We start from the raw sequence: 18976 nt of genomic DNA on the forward strand, positions 1-18976 counted from the left end.
AGTAAATTTACCCCAATGTGTCCCAACTCACTAGAACAGAATGTAGGGACTTAGTTGGTTTTAGCCTTTCCTTTTCTGATTCCAGTCTTTTTATTTCCCCTCCTCTCTTAAGACCACTCGGTGAAATAGAAACACAGAATTTGATGTCATACAAGAACCTACAGGTCATTGTAGTCTATTCTTTTTTTTATATATATGTAGAAGACTTAACAGCAGCAATATGTTTGTCACGGCTATTCTTACATTTCTTATACTTTTCATTGTATATGTAATTCCCTCTCATTCTGAGCCTGCGTCCTGCCAGGTTTCTTCTCTCCATAACATTGGGGTCAATTCTATTCGGCAACTAAAGAATAGCGCCGGGAATTAGCTCCCGACGCTATTCAATTCAGCTAAAGTTAAGTCGGCGATGTCCCGTTCTCGCCGACTTAACAGGTAGTTTTGTCGGGAGAACGGGCATTCTCCGACTTAACTACCCGGCGCGAGGCTGATTCCCGACAGAATCAGCCTCGCGCCGGCCGCGAGGCAGCACTTTTGTCGGGTTTCTTCTCTCATCCCCCGGGGATGAGAGAAGAATTCCCGACAATTGCGGGCAACTAGTAGCAGAATTGAATAGCGTCGGGAGCTAATTCCCGGCGCTATTCTTTGGTTGCCGAATAGAATTGACCCCATTGTGTTGTTATTATTATACCTGGCCTGCTATGCTCAGTACTCCTGTGATTCAGACCTGTTTCTTCACCCCCAGGGAATCAGGGATATATTTACTAAAGCACAGGTTTTTATAAGTAAAGATGTTGCCCAGAGCAACCAATCAGATTCTACTTATAATTTATCTAGCACCTTGTAGAAGATAATAGCTAGAATCTGGTAGGTTGCTATGGGCAACATATCCACTTCTAAAAAACCCGCACTTTAGTAAATATACCCCCTAGCATCAGTCTCCGTCTCCCATTGCTTCCATTTCAAGCAGCGGCAGCAGCGGACCATCACCAGTGCCCTGTCGTTGCGATGTACGGCGCATGCTCAGTGCCTCCCGGCGTCTAGAGCCAGTGTCTGTATCCGTCTCCTGTGCGCCGTAGACCCCACCTCTAGCCGGCCCCTCCTTCAGCAGCAGCCTCAGCAGCAGCAGGCCCAGTCTCCCCTCCCAGTGTGGGTTAGACGCCTCCTCTTCATCAGGCCCAGTCTCTCTCCGCCATGTTAGTTTCTCCCGGTCCCGGCCTACTGATCTGGCCGATTTCTTTGAATACCGTCTGGTTTCCAGCTCCGTTCCCACCTCGGTGCCCGTGCGTGTGAGCGGCGGCCCCGGGCCGGTGCGGGGTAAGGCGGAGATCCGGTCTCTGAGCAGAATTAGCCAGGACCGTGGTGATTTGTGGAGGGGCGGTATGCATCACCTTATGTACAGCTCTACATGCACATTGGTAGATCCTGCAAATAGCGCCCGGGAGCCCCTTGCTGTCAGGCTGCGCTGTGCCAGGGGCAAGAGCTGGGGAGCGCTGTGCAGCCTGTGGCAGAATGCATTTGTGTTTATGTTGCTTGCTCCTATACAGTGACAATTCCGGGGTAGCTGCATTTGTATGTTACTTATATAGGAATGAATGGTGTTTAGGTGCATGTTGTTTTACCTGTGTCTCTGTTGCCCTATGCATATGGCAGTGTCTGTGAGTATAGCTGGTGTGAGCACTGACATTTCCATGCAGCACACTCCGCATGTGAGCTACACACTGCTTGTGTTTATCCACATGATTGTGCATGCAGAAGTTTTGGAACTGCAGTTGTCAGTGCATGCTGTGGAGGGGCAGCAGCCCCCCCTCTCCCCTCCCTCTCCCCTGTCATGCAGTAGTACATGCACTTTATTTTCTGGAAGTCCCCCTGTCCTACAATGACACGGGTGGTCTTCTGTATACCGGCGGTCGGGCTCCCGGCGCTCAGTATACCGGCGCCGGGAGCCCGACAGCCGGCATACCGACACTTATTTTCCCTCGTGGGGGTCCACGACCCCCATAGAGGGAGAATAAAATAGTGTGGCGAGCGCAGCGAGCCCGCAAGGGGCTCATTTGCGCTCGCCACACTGTCGGTAAGCCGGCGGTCGGCCTCCCGGCTCCGGTATGCTGGTCGCCGGGAGCCCGACCGCCGGCCAGCCGTAGTGAACTCCAATGACACACATGCTGCTTTTTCACTTGGCTGCTTCCTTTATTGCAGTGGTACTCGCCTTCTGTGGCTATACAGTTATGTTGACATCTGATTCTTATGATGCATGTCCTTAAACAATCTATGCACTTCTTTCTATATAGACCTCTGTTCTGCAGTGATTACTTGGGAATCTGTTTTCTCACTAGTAAGTTATTAATACATCACACGCATATTATGCAGCGTTTTATTGAGAATGTGTTCGTTATTCACAAAAGTTTACAGTCTATATTGTCTATAACATGGATACACACTAGAATTAATATTTTTTATTTAGTGTTTTTGTCAAGGATGAAACTGGAGCACTCAGAGGAAACCCACCCATTTCTGGGGGCACATACAAACTCAACACATTGTCTTTGTCAGCAATTGAATAAAGTGGAAGCACTAACCACAAAATGCCACACTCACTTCCTACTTTGCTGATATCCAGTCAGAGTAGTAGACGTGTTTTGCGTGTTGATCTCTGGTCACACACTGGTCTTTTTAGGACAGACTGACCCATGTTCAACTGCTGTTCATATAGAACCCTTCGCCCTTCAAGTTATTGTTTGAATATTTCCTACTACCATAAAGATCTTTATTTTGTAGATTTTTTTTGTCTCACCTTGATACATACTGCTTTTCATTTTGGAGCTTTTGTCTTCCTGCACATTGGTACATTCATTCCTACTGTGAACCTCCTTGATATCAACATAAACACTAAATGGATGATTTGAAATAGTCTTGCACATTATTTTTCCATATATAATGTAGCAAATACAAATCAGTTTAGTAGACTTGCAGTAATCGTGTCTGAAAATATGGCTTCTCTGTATCGTCACCATGCTAGGCCTGTCACGTACCACCTCTCTGTATCGTCACCATGCTAGGCCTGTCACGTACCACCTCTCTGTATCATCACCATGCTAGGCCTGTCACGTATCACCTCTTTGTATGGTCACCATGCTAGGCCTGTCACGTACCACCTCTCTGTATCGTCACCATGCTAGGCCTGTCACGTACCACCTCTCTGTATCGTCACCATGCTAGGCCTGTCACGTACCACCTCTCTGTATCGTCACCATGCTAGGCCTGTCACGTACCACCTCTCTGTATCGTCACCATGCTAGGCCTGTCACGTACCACCTCTCTGTATCGTCACCATGCTAGGCCTGTCACGTACCACCTCTCTGTATCGTCACCATGCTAGGCCTGTCACGTACCACCTCTCTGTATGGTCACCATGCTAGGCCTGTCACGTACCACCTCTCTGTATGGTCACCATGCTAGGCCTGTCACGTACCACCTCTCTGTATCGTCACCATGCTAGGGCTGTCACGTATCACCTCTCTGTATCGTCACCATGCTAGGCCTGTCACGTACCGCCTCTCTGTATCGTCACCATGCTAGGCCTGTCACGTACCGCCTCTCTGTATCGTCACCATGCTAGGCCTGTCACGTACCGCCTCTCTGTATCGTCACCATGCTAGGCCTGTCACGTACCGCCTCTCTGTATCGTCACCATGCTAGGCCTGTCGCGTACCGCCTCTCTGTATCGTCACCATGCTAGGCCTGTCGCGTACCGCCTCTCTGTATCGTCACCATGCTAGGCCTGTCACGTACACCTCTCTGTATTATCAGCATGCTGTCACATACCACCTCTCTATTGTCACCATGCTAGGCCTGTCCCGTACCGCCTCTCTGTATCGTCACCATGCTAGGCCTGTCGCGTACCGCCTCTCTGTATCGTCACCATGCTAGGCCTGTCACGTACACCTCTCTGTATTATCAGCATGCTGTCACATACCACCTCTCTATTGTCACCATGCTAGGCCTGTCACGTACCGCCTCTCTGTATCGTCACCATGCTAGGCCTGTCACGTACCGCCTCTCTGTATCGTCACCATGCTAGGCCTGTCGCGTACCGCCTCTCTGTATCGTCACCATGCTAGGCCTGTCACGTACCGCCTCTCTGTATCGTCACCATGCTAGGCCTGTCACGTACCGCCTCTCTGTACGGTCACCATGCTAGGCCTGTCACGTACCACCTCTCTGTACGGTCACCATGCTAGGCCTGTCACGTACCACCTCTCTGTACGGTCACCATGCTAGGTCTGTCACGTACCACCTCTCTGTACGGTCACCATGCTAGGCCTGTCACGTACCACCTCTCTGTACGGTCACCATGCTAGGCCTGTCACGTACCACCTCTCTGTATGGTCACCATGCTAGGCCTGTCACGTACCACCTCTCTGTATGGTCACCATGCTAGGCCTGTCACGTACCACCTCTCTGTATTATCAGCATGCTGTCACATACCACCTCTCTATTGTCACCATGCTAGGCCTGTCACGTACCACCTCTCTGTATGGTCACCATGCTAGGCCTGTCACGTACCACCTCTCTGTATCGTCACCATGCTAGGCCTGTCACGTACCACCTCTTTGTATCGTCACCATGCTAGGCCTGTCACGTACACCTCTCTGTATTATCAGCATGCTGTCACATACCACCTCTCTATTGTCACCATGCTAGGGCTACCATATACCACCTTTTAGTGTCATCACCATGCTAGGGCTGTTATGTACCACCTCTCTGTATCGTCACCATGCTAGGGCTGTCATGTACCACCTTTTAGTGTGGTCACCATGCTAGGGCTGTAGGGCTGTCCCTTACCACCTCTCTGTATCGTCACCATGCTTGGGCTGTCACTTACCACCTCTCTATTGTCACCATGGTGTCACGTACCACCTCTCTATCGTCACCATGTTAGAGCTGTCGGGTACCACCTCTCAGTGTCGTCACCATGCTAGGGCTGTCATGTACCACCTCTCTATCGTCACCATGCTAGGACTGTCACGTACCACCTCTCTATCGTCGCCATGTTAGGGCTGTCACCACCTCTCTGTATCGTCACCATGCTAGGGCTGTCAGGTACCACCTCTCAGTGTTGTCACCATGCTAGGGCTGTCACGTACCACCTCTGTGTCGTCACCTACCACCTCTCTATCGTCACCATGCTAGAGCTGTCAGGTACCACCTCTCAGTGTCGTCACCATGCTAGAGCTGTCAGGTACCACATCTCAGTGTCGTCACCTTGCTAGGGCTGTCACCTACCACCTCTCTATCGTCACCATGCTAGGGCTGTCACTTACCACCTCTCTGTATTGTCACCATGCTAGGCCTGTCACGTACCGCCTCTCTGTATCGTCACCATGCTAGGCCTGTCACGTACCGCCTCTCTGTATCGTCACCATGCTAGGCCTGTCACGTACCACCTCTTTGTATCGTCACCATGCTAGGCCTGTCACGTACACCTCTCTGTATTATCAGCATGCTGTCACATACCACCTCTCTATTGTCACCATGCTAGGGCTACCATATACCACCTTTTAGTGTCATCACCATGCTAGGGCTGTTATGTACCACCTCTCTGTATCGTCACCATGCTAGGGCTGTCATGTACCACCTTTTAGTGTGGTCACCATGCTAGGGCTGTAGGGCTGTCCCTTACCACCTCTCTGTATCGTCACCATGCTTGGGCTGTCACTTACCACCTCTCTATTGTCACCATGGTGTCACGTACCACCTCTCTATCGTCACCATGTTAGAGCTGTCGTGTACCACCTCTCAGTGTCGTCACCATGCTAGGGCTGTCATGTACCACCTCTCTATCGTCACCATGCTAGGACTGTCACGTACCACCTCTCTATCGTCGCCATGTTAGGGCTGTCACCACCTCTCTGTATCGTCACCATGCTAGGGCTGTCAGGTACCACCTCTCAGTGTTGTCACCATGCTAGGGCTGTCACGTACCACCTCTGTGTCGTCACCTACCACCTCTCAGTGTCGTCACCATGCTAGAGCTGTCAGGTACCACCTCTCAGTGTCGTCACCATGCTAGAGCTGTCAGGTACCACATCTCAGTGTCGTCACCATGCTAGGGCTGTCACCTACCACCTCTCTATCGTCACCATGCTAGGGCTGTCACTTACCACCTCTCTGTATTGTCACCATGCTAGGCCTGTCACGTACCGCCTCTCTGTATCGTCACCATGCTAGGCCTGTCACGTACCGCCTCTCTGTATCGTCACCATGCTAGGCCTGTCCCGTACCGCCTCTCTGTATCGTCACCATGCTAGGCCTGTCACGTACCGCCTCTCTGTATCGTCACCATGCTAGGCCTGGCAAGTACCGCCTCTGTATCGTCACCATGCTAGGCCTGTCACGTACCACCTCTCTGTATCGTCACCATGCTAGGCCTGTCACGTACCACCTCTCTGTATCGTCACCATGCTAGGCCTGTCACGTACCACCTCTCTGTATCGTCACCATGCTAGGCCTGTCACGTACCACCTCTCTGTACGGTCACCATGCTAGGCCTGTCACGTACCACCTCTCTGTACGGTCACCATGCTAGGCCTGTCACGTACCACCTCTCTGTATGGTCACCATGCTAGGCCTGTCACGTACCACCTCTCTGTATGGTCACCATGCTAGGCCTGTCACGTACCACCTCTCTGTATTATCAGCATGCTGTCACATACCACCTCTCTATTGTCACCATGCTAGGCCTGTCACGTACCACCTCTCTGTATGGTCACCATGCTAGGCCTGTCACGTACCACCTCTTTGTATCGTCACCATGCTAGGCCTGTCACGTACACCTCTCTGTATTATCAGCATGCTGTCACATACCACCTCTCTATTGTCACCATGCTAGGGCTACCATATACCACCTTTTAGTGTCATCACCATGCTAGGGCTGTTATGTACCACCTCTCTGTATCGTCACCATGCTAGGGCTGTCATGTACCACCTTTTAGTGTGGTCACCATGCTAGGGCTGTTATGTACCACCTCTCTGTATCGTCACCATGCTTGGGCTGTCACTTACCACCTCTCTATTGTCACCATGGTGTCACGTACCACCTCTCTATCGTCACCATGTTAGAGCTGTCGGGTACCACCTCTCAGTGTCGTCACCATGCTAGGGCTGTCATGTACCACCTCTCTATCGTCACCATGCTAGGACTGTCACGTACCACCTCTCTATCGTCGCCATGTTAGGGCTGTCACCACCTCTCTGTATCGTCACCATGCTAGGGCTGTCAGGTACCACCTCTCAGTGTTGTCACCATGCTAGGGCTGTCACGTACCACCTCTGTGTCGTCACCTACCACCTCTCTATCGTCACCATGCTAGAGCTGTCAGGTACCACCTCTCAGTGTCGTCACCATGCTAGAGCTGTCAGGTACCACATCTCAGTGTCGTCACCTTGCTAGGGCTGTCACCTACCACCTCTCTATCGTCACCATGCTAGGGCTGTCACTTACCACCTCTCTGTATTGTCACCATGCTAGGCCTGTCACGTACCGCCTCTCTGTATCGTCACCATGCTAGGCCTGTCACGTACCGCCTCTCTGTATCGTCACCATGCTAGGCCTGTCACGTACCGCCTCTCTGTATCGTCACCATGCTAGGCCTGTCACGTACCGCCTCTGTATCGTCACCATGCTAGGCTTGTCACGTACCACCTCTCTGTATCGTCACCATGCTAGGCCTGTCACGTACCACCTCTCTGTATCGTCACCATGCTAGGCCTGTCACGTACCACCTCTCTGTATCGTCACCATGCTAGGGCTGTCACGTACCACCTCTGTCGTCACCTACCACCTCTCTATCGTCACCATGCTAGAGCTGTCAGGTACCACCTCTCAGTGTCGTCACCATGCTAGTGCTGTCAGGTACCACATCTCAGTGTCGTCACCATGCTAGGGCTGTCACCTACCACCTCTGTATCGTCACCATGCTAGGGCTGTCACTTACCACCTCACAGTGTCGTCACCATGCTAGGGCTGTCAGGTACCACCTCACAGTGTCGTCACCATGCTAGGGCTGTCAGGTACCATCTCACAGTGTCGTCACCATGTTTGGGCTGTCACGTACCACCTCTCTATATCGTCACCATGCTAGGGCTGTCAGGTAACACCTCTCTGTATCGTCACCATGCTAGGGCTGTCACGTACCACCTCTCTGTATCGTCACCATGCTAGGGCTGTCACGTACCACCTCTCAGTGTCGTCACCATGCTAGGGCTGTCACGTACCACCTCTGTGTCGTCACCATGCTAGGCCTGTCACGTACCACCTCTCAGTGTCGTCACCATGCTAGAGCTGTCAGGTACCACCTCTCAGTGTCGTCACCATGCTAGGGCTGTCACGTACCACCTCTCAGTGTCGTCACCATGCTAGGGCTGTCAGGTACCACCGCTCTATCGTCACCATGCTAGGGCTGTCAGGTACCACCGCTCTATCGTCACCATGCTAGGTCTGTCAGGTACCACCTCTCTCTATCGTCACCATGCTAGGCCTGTCACGTACCACCTCTCTGTATGGTCACCATGCTAGGGCTGTCACGTACCACCTCTCGGTGTCGTCACCATGCTAGGGCTGTCACTTACCACCTCTCTGTATCGTCACCATGCTAGGGCTGTCACTTACCACCTCTGTATCGTCACCATGCTTGGGCTGTGACTTACCACCTTTTTATTGTCCCCATGCTAGGGCTGTCACGTACCACCTCTCTCGTCACAAGGCTAGGGCTGTCAGGTACCACCTCTCAGTGTCGTCACCATGCTAGGGTTGTCAGGTACCACCTCACATTGTCGTCACCATGCTTGGGCTGTCACGTATCACTTCTCTTTCTCTGACGTCCTAGTGGATGCTGGGACTTCCGTAAGGACCATGGGGAATAGCGGCTCCGCAGGAGACTGGGCACAAAAGTAAAAGCTTTAGACTAGCTGGTGTGCACTGGCTCCTCCCCCTATGACCCTCCTCCAAGCCTCAGTTAGATTTTTGTGCCCGAACGAGAAGGGTGCATGCTAGGTGGCTCTCCTGAGCTGCTTAGAAGTAAAAGTTTAAATAGGTTTTTTATTTTCAGTGAGTCCTGCTGGCAACAGGCTCACTGCATCGTGGGATTAAGGGGAGAAGAAGCGAACTCACCTGCGTGCAGAGTGGATTGGGCTTCTTGGCTACTGGACATTAGCTCCAGAGGGACGATCACAGGTTCAGCCTGGATGGGTCCCGGAGCCGCGCCGCCGGCCCCCTTACAGAGCCAGAAGAGCGAAGAGGTCCGGAGAAATCGGCGGCAGAAGACGTTCCTGTCTTCAAATAAGGTAGCGCACAGCACTGCAGCTGTGCGCCATTGCTCTCAGCACACTTCACACTCCGGTCACTGAGGGTGCAGGGCGCTGGGGGGGAGCGCCCTGAGACGCAATAAAACACTGTAAAAACCTTATATGGCTAAAGAAATGCATCACATATAGCTCCTGGGCTATATGGATGCATTTAACCCCTGCCAGTTTTCCTGAAAAAAGCGGGAGAAAAGGCCGCCGTGAAGGGGGCGGAGCCTTTCTCCTCAGCACACAAGCGCCATTTTCTTTCACAGCTCCGCTGGAAGGACGGCTCCCTGACTCTCCCCTGCAGTCCTGCACTACAGAAACAGGGTAAAACAGAGAGGGGGGGCACTATTGGCAGCTAATATATAAATACAGCAGCTATAACAGGGAGTAACACTTATATAAGGTTATCCCTGTATATATATAGCGCTCTGGTGTGTGCTGGCAAACTCTCCCTCTGTCTCCCCAAAGGGCTAGTGGGGTCCTGTCCTCTATCAGAGCATTCCCTGTGTGTGTGCTGGGTGTCGGTACGATTGTGTCGACATGTATGAGGAGGAAAATGATGTGGAAACAGAGCAATTGCCTGTGTTAGTGATGTCACCCCCTAGGGAGTCGACACCTGACTGGATGGTCGTATTTAAAGAATTACGTGACAATGTCAGCACTTTGCAAAAAACTGTTGACGACATGAGACAGCCGGCAAATCAGTTAGTGCCTGTTCAGGCGTCTCAGACACCATCAGGGGCGCTAAAACGCCCGTTACCTCAGATGGTCGACACAGACCCAGACACGGATACTGAATCCAGTGTCGACGGTGAGGAGACAAACGTAATGTCCAGTAGGGCCACACGTTACATGATCACGGCAATGAAGGAGGCATTGAACATTTCTGACACTACAAGTACCACAAAAAAGGGTATTATGTGGGGTGTGAAAAAACTACCAGTAGTTTTTCCTGAATCAGAGGAATTAAATGAGGTGTGTGATAAAGCGTGGGTTTTCCCCGATAAAAAAACTGCTGATTTCTAACAAATTATTGGCACTATACCCTTTCCCGCCAGAGGTTAGGGCACGTTGGGAAACACCCCCTAGGGTAGATAAGGCGCTCACACGCTTATCAAAACAAGTGGCGTTACCGTCTCCTGATACGGCCGCCCTCAAGGAACCAGCTTATAGAAGGCTGGAAAATATCCTAAAAGGTATATACACACATACTGGTGTTATACTGCGACCAGCAATCGCCTCAGCCTGGATGTGCAGTGCTGGAGTGGCTTGGTCGGATTCCCTGACTGAAAATATTGATACCCTGGATAGGGACAGTATTTTATTAACTATAGAGCATTTAAAGGATGCATTACTATATATGCGAGATGCACAGAGGGATATTTGCACCCTGGCATCAAGAGTGAGTGCGATGTCCATTTCTGCCAGAAGGGCATTATGGACGCGACAGTGGTCAGGTGATGCAGATTCCAAACGACATATGGAAGTATTGCCGTATAAAGGGGAGGAGTTATTTGGGGTCGGTCTATCAGACCTGGTGGCCACGGCAACGGCTGGAAAGTCCACCTTTTCACCCCAGGTCACCTCTCAGCAGAAAAAGACACCGTCTTTTCAAACTCAGTCCTTTCGTTCCTATAAGAACAAGCGGGCAAAAGGCCACTCATTTCTGCCCCGGGGCAGAGGAAGGGGAAAAAGACTGCACCAGGCAGCCTCTTCCCAGGAGCAGAAGCCCTCCCCCGCTTCTGCCAAGTCTTCAGCATGACGCTGGGGCTTTACAAGCGGACTCAGGCACGGTGGGGGCCCGTCTCAAAAATGTCAACGCGCAGTGGGCTCACTCGCAAGTGGACCCCTGGATCCTGCAGGTAGTATCACAGGGGTACAAATTGGAATTCGAGACGTCTCCCCCTCGCCGATTCCTGAAGTCTGCTCTTCCAACGTCTCCCTCCGACAGGGAGGCAGTATTGGAAGCCATTCACAAGCTGTATTCCCAGCAGGTGATAATCAAGGGCGAACCTGGAGAAGGGGACTATATGGTATCTCTGGACATCAAAGATGCTTATCTCCATGTCCCAATCTTCCCTTCTCACCAGGTGTACCTCAGGTTTGTGGTTCAAAACTGTCATTATCAGTTTCAGACGCTGCCGTTTGGATTGTCCACGGCACCCCGGGTCTTTACCAAGGTAATGGCCGAAATGATGATTCTTCTTCGAAGAAAAGGCGTCTTAATTATCCCTTACTTGGACGATCTCCTGATAAGGGCAAGATCCAGGAAACAGTTAGAGTTCGGAGTAGCACTGTCTCAGGTAGTGCTACGTCAGCACGGGTGGATTCTAAATATCCCAAAATCACAGCTGATTCCAACAACACGTCTACTGTTCCTGGGGATGATTCTGGACACAGTCCAGAAAAAGGTGTTTCTCCCGGAGGAGAAGGCCAGGGAGTTATCCGAGCTAGTCAGGAACCTCCTAAAACCAGGCCAAGTGTCAGTGCATCAATGCACGAGAGTCCTGGGAAAAATGGTGGCTTCTTACGAAGCAATTCCATTCGGAAGATTCCATGCAAGAACTTTTCAGTGGGATCTGCTGGACAAATGGTCCGGATCGCATCTTCAGATGCATCAGCGGATAACCCTATCTCCAAGGACAAGGGTGTCTCTCCTGTGGTGGTTACAGAGTGCTCATCTTCTAGAGGGCCGCAGATTCGGCATTCAGGATTGGATGCTGGTGACCACGGATGCCAGTCTGAGAGGCTGGGGAGCAGTCACACAGGGAAGAAATTTCCAGGGCTTGTGGTCAAGCATGGAAACGTCTCTTCACATAAATATTCTTGAACTAAGGGCTATTTACAATGCCCTAAGTCAAGCAAGGCCTCTGCTTCAGGGTCAGTCGGTATTGATCCAATCGGACAACATCACGGCAGTCGCCCACGTCAACAGACAGGGCGGCACAAGAAGCAGGAGGGCAATGGCAGAAGCTGCAAGGATTCTCCGCTGGGCGGAAAATCATGTGGTGGCACTGTCAGCAGTGTTCATTCCGGGAGTGGACAACTGGGAAGCAGACTTCCTCAGCAGACACGACCTCCACCCGGGGGAGTGGGGACTTCACCCAGAAGTCTTCCAAGTGATTGTAAACCGTTGGGTAAAACCAAAGGTGGACATGATGGCGTCCCGTCTCAACAAAAAACTGGACAGATATTGCGCCTGGTCAAGGGACCCTCAGGCAATAGCTGTGGACGCTCTGGTAACACCGTGGGTGTACCAGTCGGTGTATGTGTTCCCTCCTCTGCCTCTCATACCTAAAGTACTGAGAATCATAAGAAGGAGAGGAGTAAGAACTATACTCGTGGCTCCGGATTGGCCAAGAAGAACTTGGTACCCGGAACTGCAAGAGATGCTCACGGAGGACCCGTGGCCTCTACCTCTAAGAAAGGACCTGCTCCAGCAGGGACCTTGTCTGTTCCAAGACTTACTGCGGCTGCGTTTGACGGCATGGCGGTTGAACGCCGGATCCTGATGGAAAAAGGCATTCCAGATGAAGTCATCCCTACCCTGATCAAAGCCAGGAAGGATGTAACCGCGAAACATTATCACCGCATTTGGCGGAAATATGTTGCGTGGTGTGAGGCCAAGAAGGCCCCCACAGAGGAATTTCAACTGGGTCGTTTCCTGCATTTCCTGCAAGCAGGACTGTCTATGGGCCTAAAATTAGGATCCATTAAGGTTCAGATTTCGGCCCTGTCGATCTTCTTCCAGAAAGAACTGGCTTCAGTGCCTGAAGTTCAGACGTTTGTCAAGGGGGTACTGCATATACAGCCTCCTTTTGTGCCACCAGTGGCACCTTGGGATCTCAATGTAGTTTTAGGGTTCCTAAAATCACATTGGTTTGAACCACTCACCACTGTGGAATTAAGATATCTCACATGGAAGGTGGTCATGCTGTTAGCTCTGGCGTCAGCCAGGCGTGTCTCAGAATTGGCGGCTTTGTCATATAAAAGCCCTTACCTAATTTTTCATTCAGACAGGGCAGAATTGAGGACTCGTCCTCAATTTCTCCCTAAGGTGGTTTCAGCGTTTCACATGAACCAACCTATTGTGGTGCCTGCGGCTACTAGGGACTTGGAGGACTCCAAGTTGTTGGACGTAGTCAGGGCCCTGAAAATATATGTTTCCAGGACGGCTGGAGTCAGAAAATCTGACTCGCTGTTTATCCTGTATGCACCCAACAAGCTGGGTGCTCCTGCTTCTAAGCAGACGATTGCTCGTTGGATTTGTAGTACAATTCAGCTTGCACATTCTGTGACAGGACTGGAAAGTGGGCTCATCTTGGGCGGCTGCCCGAGGGGTCTCGGCTTTACAACTTTGCCGAGCAGCTACTTGGTCAGGGGCAAACACGTTTGCAAAATTTTACAAATTCGATACCCTGGCTGAGGAGGACCTGGAGTTCTCTCATTCGGTGCTGCAGAGTCATCCGCACTCTCCCGCCCGTTTGGGAGCTTTGGTATAATCCCCATGGTCCTTACGGAAGTCCCAGCATCCACTAGGACGTCGGAGAAAATAAGAATTTACTTACCGATAATTCTATTTCTCGTAGTCCGTAGTGGATGCTGGGCGCCCATCCCAAGTGCGGATTGTCTGCAATACTTGTATATAGTTATTGTTACAAAAAAATCGGGTTGTTTATTGTTGTGTGCCATCTTTTCAGAGGCTCCTACGTTTATCATACTGTTAACTGGGTTCAGATCACAGGTTGTACGGTGTGATTGGTGTGGCTGGTATGAGTCTTACCCGGGATTCAAAATCCTTCCTTATTGTGTACGCTCGTCCGGGCACAGTATCCTAACTGAGGCTTGGAGGAGGGTCATGGGGGGAGGAGCCAGTGCACACCAGCTAGTCTAAAGCTTTTACTTTTGTGCCCAGTCTCCTGCGGAGCCGCTATTCCCCATGGTCCTTACGGAAGTCCCAGCATCCACTACGGACTACGAGAAATAGAATTATCGGTAAGTAAATTCTTATTATTGTCACCATGCTACGGCTGTCACTTACCACCTCTCTGTATCGTCACCATGCTTGGGCTGTCACGTATCACTTCTCTATTGTCACCATGCTACGGCTGTCACCACCTCTCTGTATCGTCACCATGCTTGGGCTGTCACGTATCACTTCTCTATTGTCACCATGCTACGGCTGTCACTTACCACCTCTCTGTATCGTTACCATGCTAGGGCTGTCAGGTACCATCTCTCTATATCGTCACCATGCTTGGGCTGTCACGTACCACCTCTCAGTGTCGTCACCATGCTAGGGCTGTCAGGTACCACCTCACAGTGTCGTCACCATGCTAGGACTGTCAGGTGCCACCTCACAGTGTCGTCACCATGCTAGGACTGTCAGGTGCCACCTCACAGTGTCGTCACCATGCTAGGGCTGTCAGGTACCACCTCACAGTGTCGTCACCATGCTAGGACTGTCAGGTGCCACCTCACAGTGTCGTCACCATGCTAGGACTGTCAGGTGCCACCTCACAGTGTCGTCACCATGCTAGGGCTGTCAGGTACCACCTCACAGTGTCGTCACCATGCTAGGACTGTCAGGTGCCACCTCACAGTGTCGTCACCATGCTAGGGCTGTCAGGTACCACCTCACAGTGTCGTCACCATGCTAGGGCTGTCAGGTACCACCTCACAGTGTCGTCACCATGCTAGGGCTGTCACGTACCACCTCTCTATATCGTCACCATGCTAGGGCTGTCACTTACCACCTCTCTGTATCGTCACCATGCTAGGGCTGTCAGGTACCACCTCTCTGTATCGTCACCATGCTAGGGCTGTCAGGTACCACCTCACAGTGTCGTCACCATGCTAGGGCTGTCAGGTACCACCTCACAGTGTCGTCACCATGCTAGGGCTGTCAGGTACCACCTCACAGTGTCGTCACCATGCTAGGGCTGTCAGGTACCACCTCACAGTGTCGTCACCATGCTAGGGCTTTCAGGTACCACCTCTCAGTGTCGTCACCATGCTAGGGCTGTCACGTACCACCTCTCAGTGTCGTCACCATGCTAGGACTGTCAGGTACCACCTCACAGTGTCGTCACCATGCTAGGGCTGTCAGGTACCACCTCACAGTGTCGTCACCATGCTAGGGCTGTCAGGTACCACCTCACAGTGTCGTCACCATGCTAGGGCTGTCGGGTACCACCTCACAGTGTCGTCACCATGCTAGGGCTGTCAGGTACCATCTCACAGTGTCGTCACCATGCTAGGGCTGTCACGTACCACCTCTCTGTCGTCACCATGCTAGGGCTGTCACGTACCATCTCTCTGTATCGTCACCATGCTAGGGCTGCCATGTACCACCTCTCTATCGTTACCATGCTAGGGCTATCACGTACCACCTCTCTGTATCGTCACCATGCTAGGGCTGTCACGTACCACCTCTCTGTCGTCACCATGCTAGGGCTGTCACGTACCATCTCTCTGTATCGTCACCATGCTAGGGCTGCCATGTACCACCTCTCTATCGTTACCATGCTAGGGCTATCACGTACCACCTCTCTGTATCGTCACCATGCTAGGGCTGTCATGTACCACCTCTCTATCGTCGCCATGCTAGGGCTGTCACGTACCACCTCTCTATCATCACTTGCCAGGACTCTCACACATTACCTCTCTCTATCGTCACTGTGCCAGGGCTCTCGCACTGCACTGCTCTCAGTTGTCGTCATGCCAGGTCTGTTGCACAGCACCTCTATTATAACAATGCCAGGGCAGTCGCACAGTATTTCTCCATTGTCACCCTGCCAGGGCTGTCGCACAGCATTTTCCAATTCATAGAGAGCTCCTCCAGTTAATTTACATTCTTCACTCTTGTTGCTCTTTACTGTAGCTGTTCATTTTTCTGTCATTTATAGTATTATGCTTTTCACTCTTAAATTTCACAGAGTTATGGTGGGTACACGCTGATATATCTGCAGATCAGTTAATCTGCAGATATACTGCCCGATCTGTCGGGGACTGACGTCATGAACTGTGCGGGTGTGTACACGCTCCCGCCCAGTTCAGCTGTCAATCACCACCGTTTGCCACAGCTTGCGTACGGGCTGTCGGCTGGATGCCCGTATACCAGTAGATATGTTGGCTGTCGGCTGTGCTGCTGGGCCGACACGATATGTCTGTGAACAACGGAGTTCACAGACATATCACCCGTACACACTGGCAGACGGACCCGCGATATATAGGCCAGTGTGTACGGGCCTTTAGGCTGGTTACTAACAATTGTGTATGACGTGGTGGAAACCAGCACCTGTGGTCCAGGTAGGAATCAGTGAGGTCACACAAATGATCCCAGTGTATTTTAGTTTCAAAGAACACAAATAATTAGAGCAGACTGCATAAAAAAACCCCACTATGGAGACAGACTTAAGGTCCATACACGCTTGCCGAGTACATGAGCAATGTCGCTAATTTCCCCTCTTCCTGAGCAACGTCGCTCATTTTCTCAGCCAGTTTGTATGCCGTCAGCGACGATCGATGCGCTGGTCCGCGGGTCTGCAACAATCGTCGCTGTCGGCAATGCATACAGCTCAATCTGGACTGTTGTCCAGGAGCTGCATGCACGGCTGGCGGATGCGTGACGTCACTGAGTGATATGAGCGGTCATATCGCTCAGTGTGTACGGGTGGCCGCCGACTGCCTGGCCCGGGAGGGGAAACACTAGATGACGACGTCTAGTGTGTATGGACCATCAGCCTGGGTGCAGGTGTGAAAGGCCCATTTGAACCAGTGGGTTTAATCCACATAACCGATTACATGGGTCACGCTGTCACTGTTCCCAATAAACCTCTTCCTGTCACACATTGTTACTCTGTCTCTGGAGGACCCCTTGTTATTTTGTTTTACTCCGTTACAACCTTTTTCATACTGTGATGCATTTTTTTTCATTTCTCTCTTGTCACACCTTGGAAACAATGTAAACCAAAATACTATATTTACGATAATAGGCCTGTAAACCATTTCAGTACAACACATTCCACTTTGCTTTTCAGTGGTTACTTGAATGTAAACCATTTTTTTTTTTACTACAGTGCACTGCATCTTCAGCAGTAATGAAATAAAGATTTTCATTTAAATATGAATGAACGTCCATGTTTTAAAGGTGAAGGAGAGGAATCTGTGCACTGTGACCCATTGACTGGTTGAGAAGTTTGAATACAATTATACTAGGATTTATTTAGTGAATTCTTCCATTATTTTGGCTGCTAAATTAATCTTAAACTTGAGCAAGAGCTATAGTGTATACTGCTTCGTAATTATAATATAACCTACTTTGCGAAACTGTTTCTTGCTATCATTTCACTGTGGCTTTCTCTGTCTTTATTTTCCAAGTTGCATTCTCAGGGAACATGTTATACAATGCAATATGGATATCCCTGACCCTTGTACGACCTCCACTGTTTCTCATTTCAATATCTCTATTCCAGGTTTGTGAGTGGTAGCTACATTAAGTGGAACCATGCATTAAAACTACCAGGTTAGTCTACTTATTTTATCGAATGAAATTTACAAAATTACCAGATAATTTATGTAAAGCCGGGGTTCTCAACTACAGTCCCATACCTCCCAACATGACCCTCTCCAGGAGGGACAGAATACTCTGCTCCTGGACGTCCATCTTAATTTGTGATTGCCAACACCTGTGGTGAAACACCTTTCTTATCCATTAACCTGTTCAACCCAGGTGATGGTAATCATAAATAAAGAGAAGTCCAGAAGCAGAGCATTTTGTCTCTCCTGGAGCGGGTCATGTTGGGAGGTATGCAGTCCTCAAGTACTACCACCAGGTCATGTTTTGTGAAGTTCTTTAATCATGTGCAGGTGAGTATCTATTTACAGGGTCAGTACTTGTCACACCTGCCTCCACAGAGATACTAAAAACATGACATGTTGGAAAAACGGTTGAGGCTGAGAACCACTGCTGTAGAGAAATGGCAGGTTGTTTATTTGAGTTCTGCAGGTCCATTGTCACTATAAGAACGTCTGCTGGTGCAAGGTCTTGTTTGTGTTACAGTATTTCTCACTACATCCATTCAGTTACAATATTGAAGCTATGATGTACACAATAAATTAACAAAAATATGATTTCACTGAAGATTTTTATCACTGGCATACCACAGCTCCCAACAGAACCCTAAAGCTCTTGGCTTCAACTGGGGAGTCTTATCAACCTGTACCTGCTGTTTGTAATCCTGTGCTATCCTGTTTATTTTTCTACCTGATTTATAAACCACCCTCTGGTTAAGTTAAGAATAACCTCCATTTGCACACCTTTGTTACCTACCACCAATACGGTTAACTTCAGCTCATTCCCCATCGGCGCATCCTCCTGCACTGTGTGGGGAGAGACTGCGTGATGTCATACTGTTGTATACGAGGAGCCATGGATATATACACCGTCTGTGCATTGACTGAGCAGCTGCCCCCCAGCAACAGAGGCACATTTGCTGTAAGTGCAATGAAGGAGTGATGGGCATAAAAATATAATTGGGCAAGGGGGCATGATGAGCATAAACATACTGTATGTGTGATGATGGGCAAGTAGGGGTGATGCATACGTACCTACTGACCCGGT

The 18976-nt window shown here is 50.5% G+C and overlaps 1 protein-coding gene across 3 annotated transcripts in view; it reads left to right on the plus strand.

Annotated features, from left to right (window-relative positions):
- The first annotated feature begins 995 nt into the window (after nucleotides 1-995).
- The window catches only part of ZNF592 (zinc finger protein 592), a 106754-nt gene continuing 88773 nt past the window's right edge, over nucleotides 996-18976 (plus strand). The window contains exons 1-3 of one of the 3 annotated variants that reach the window (XM_063926571.1): nucleotides 996-1317; nucleotides 2292-2335; nucleotides 17829-17878. The gene's annotated coding sequence lies outside the window, so the exon portion shown is untranslated. Of the gene's footprint in view, nucleotides 1381-2291; nucleotides 2336-17828; nucleotides 17879-18976 lie in introns of all 3 variants that reach the window. The other 2 variants (XM_063926572.1, XM_063926570.1) reach the window with 2 other exon arrangements.

This window comes from Pseudophryne corroboree, chromosome 6, assembly GCF_028390025.1.
Source record: "Pseudophryne corroboree isolate aPseCor3 chromosome 6, aPseCor3.hap2, whole genome shotgun sequence".
Taxonomy (NCBI): Eukaryota; Metazoa; Chordata; class Amphibia; order Anura; family Myobatrachidae; genus Pseudophryne; species Pseudophryne corroboree.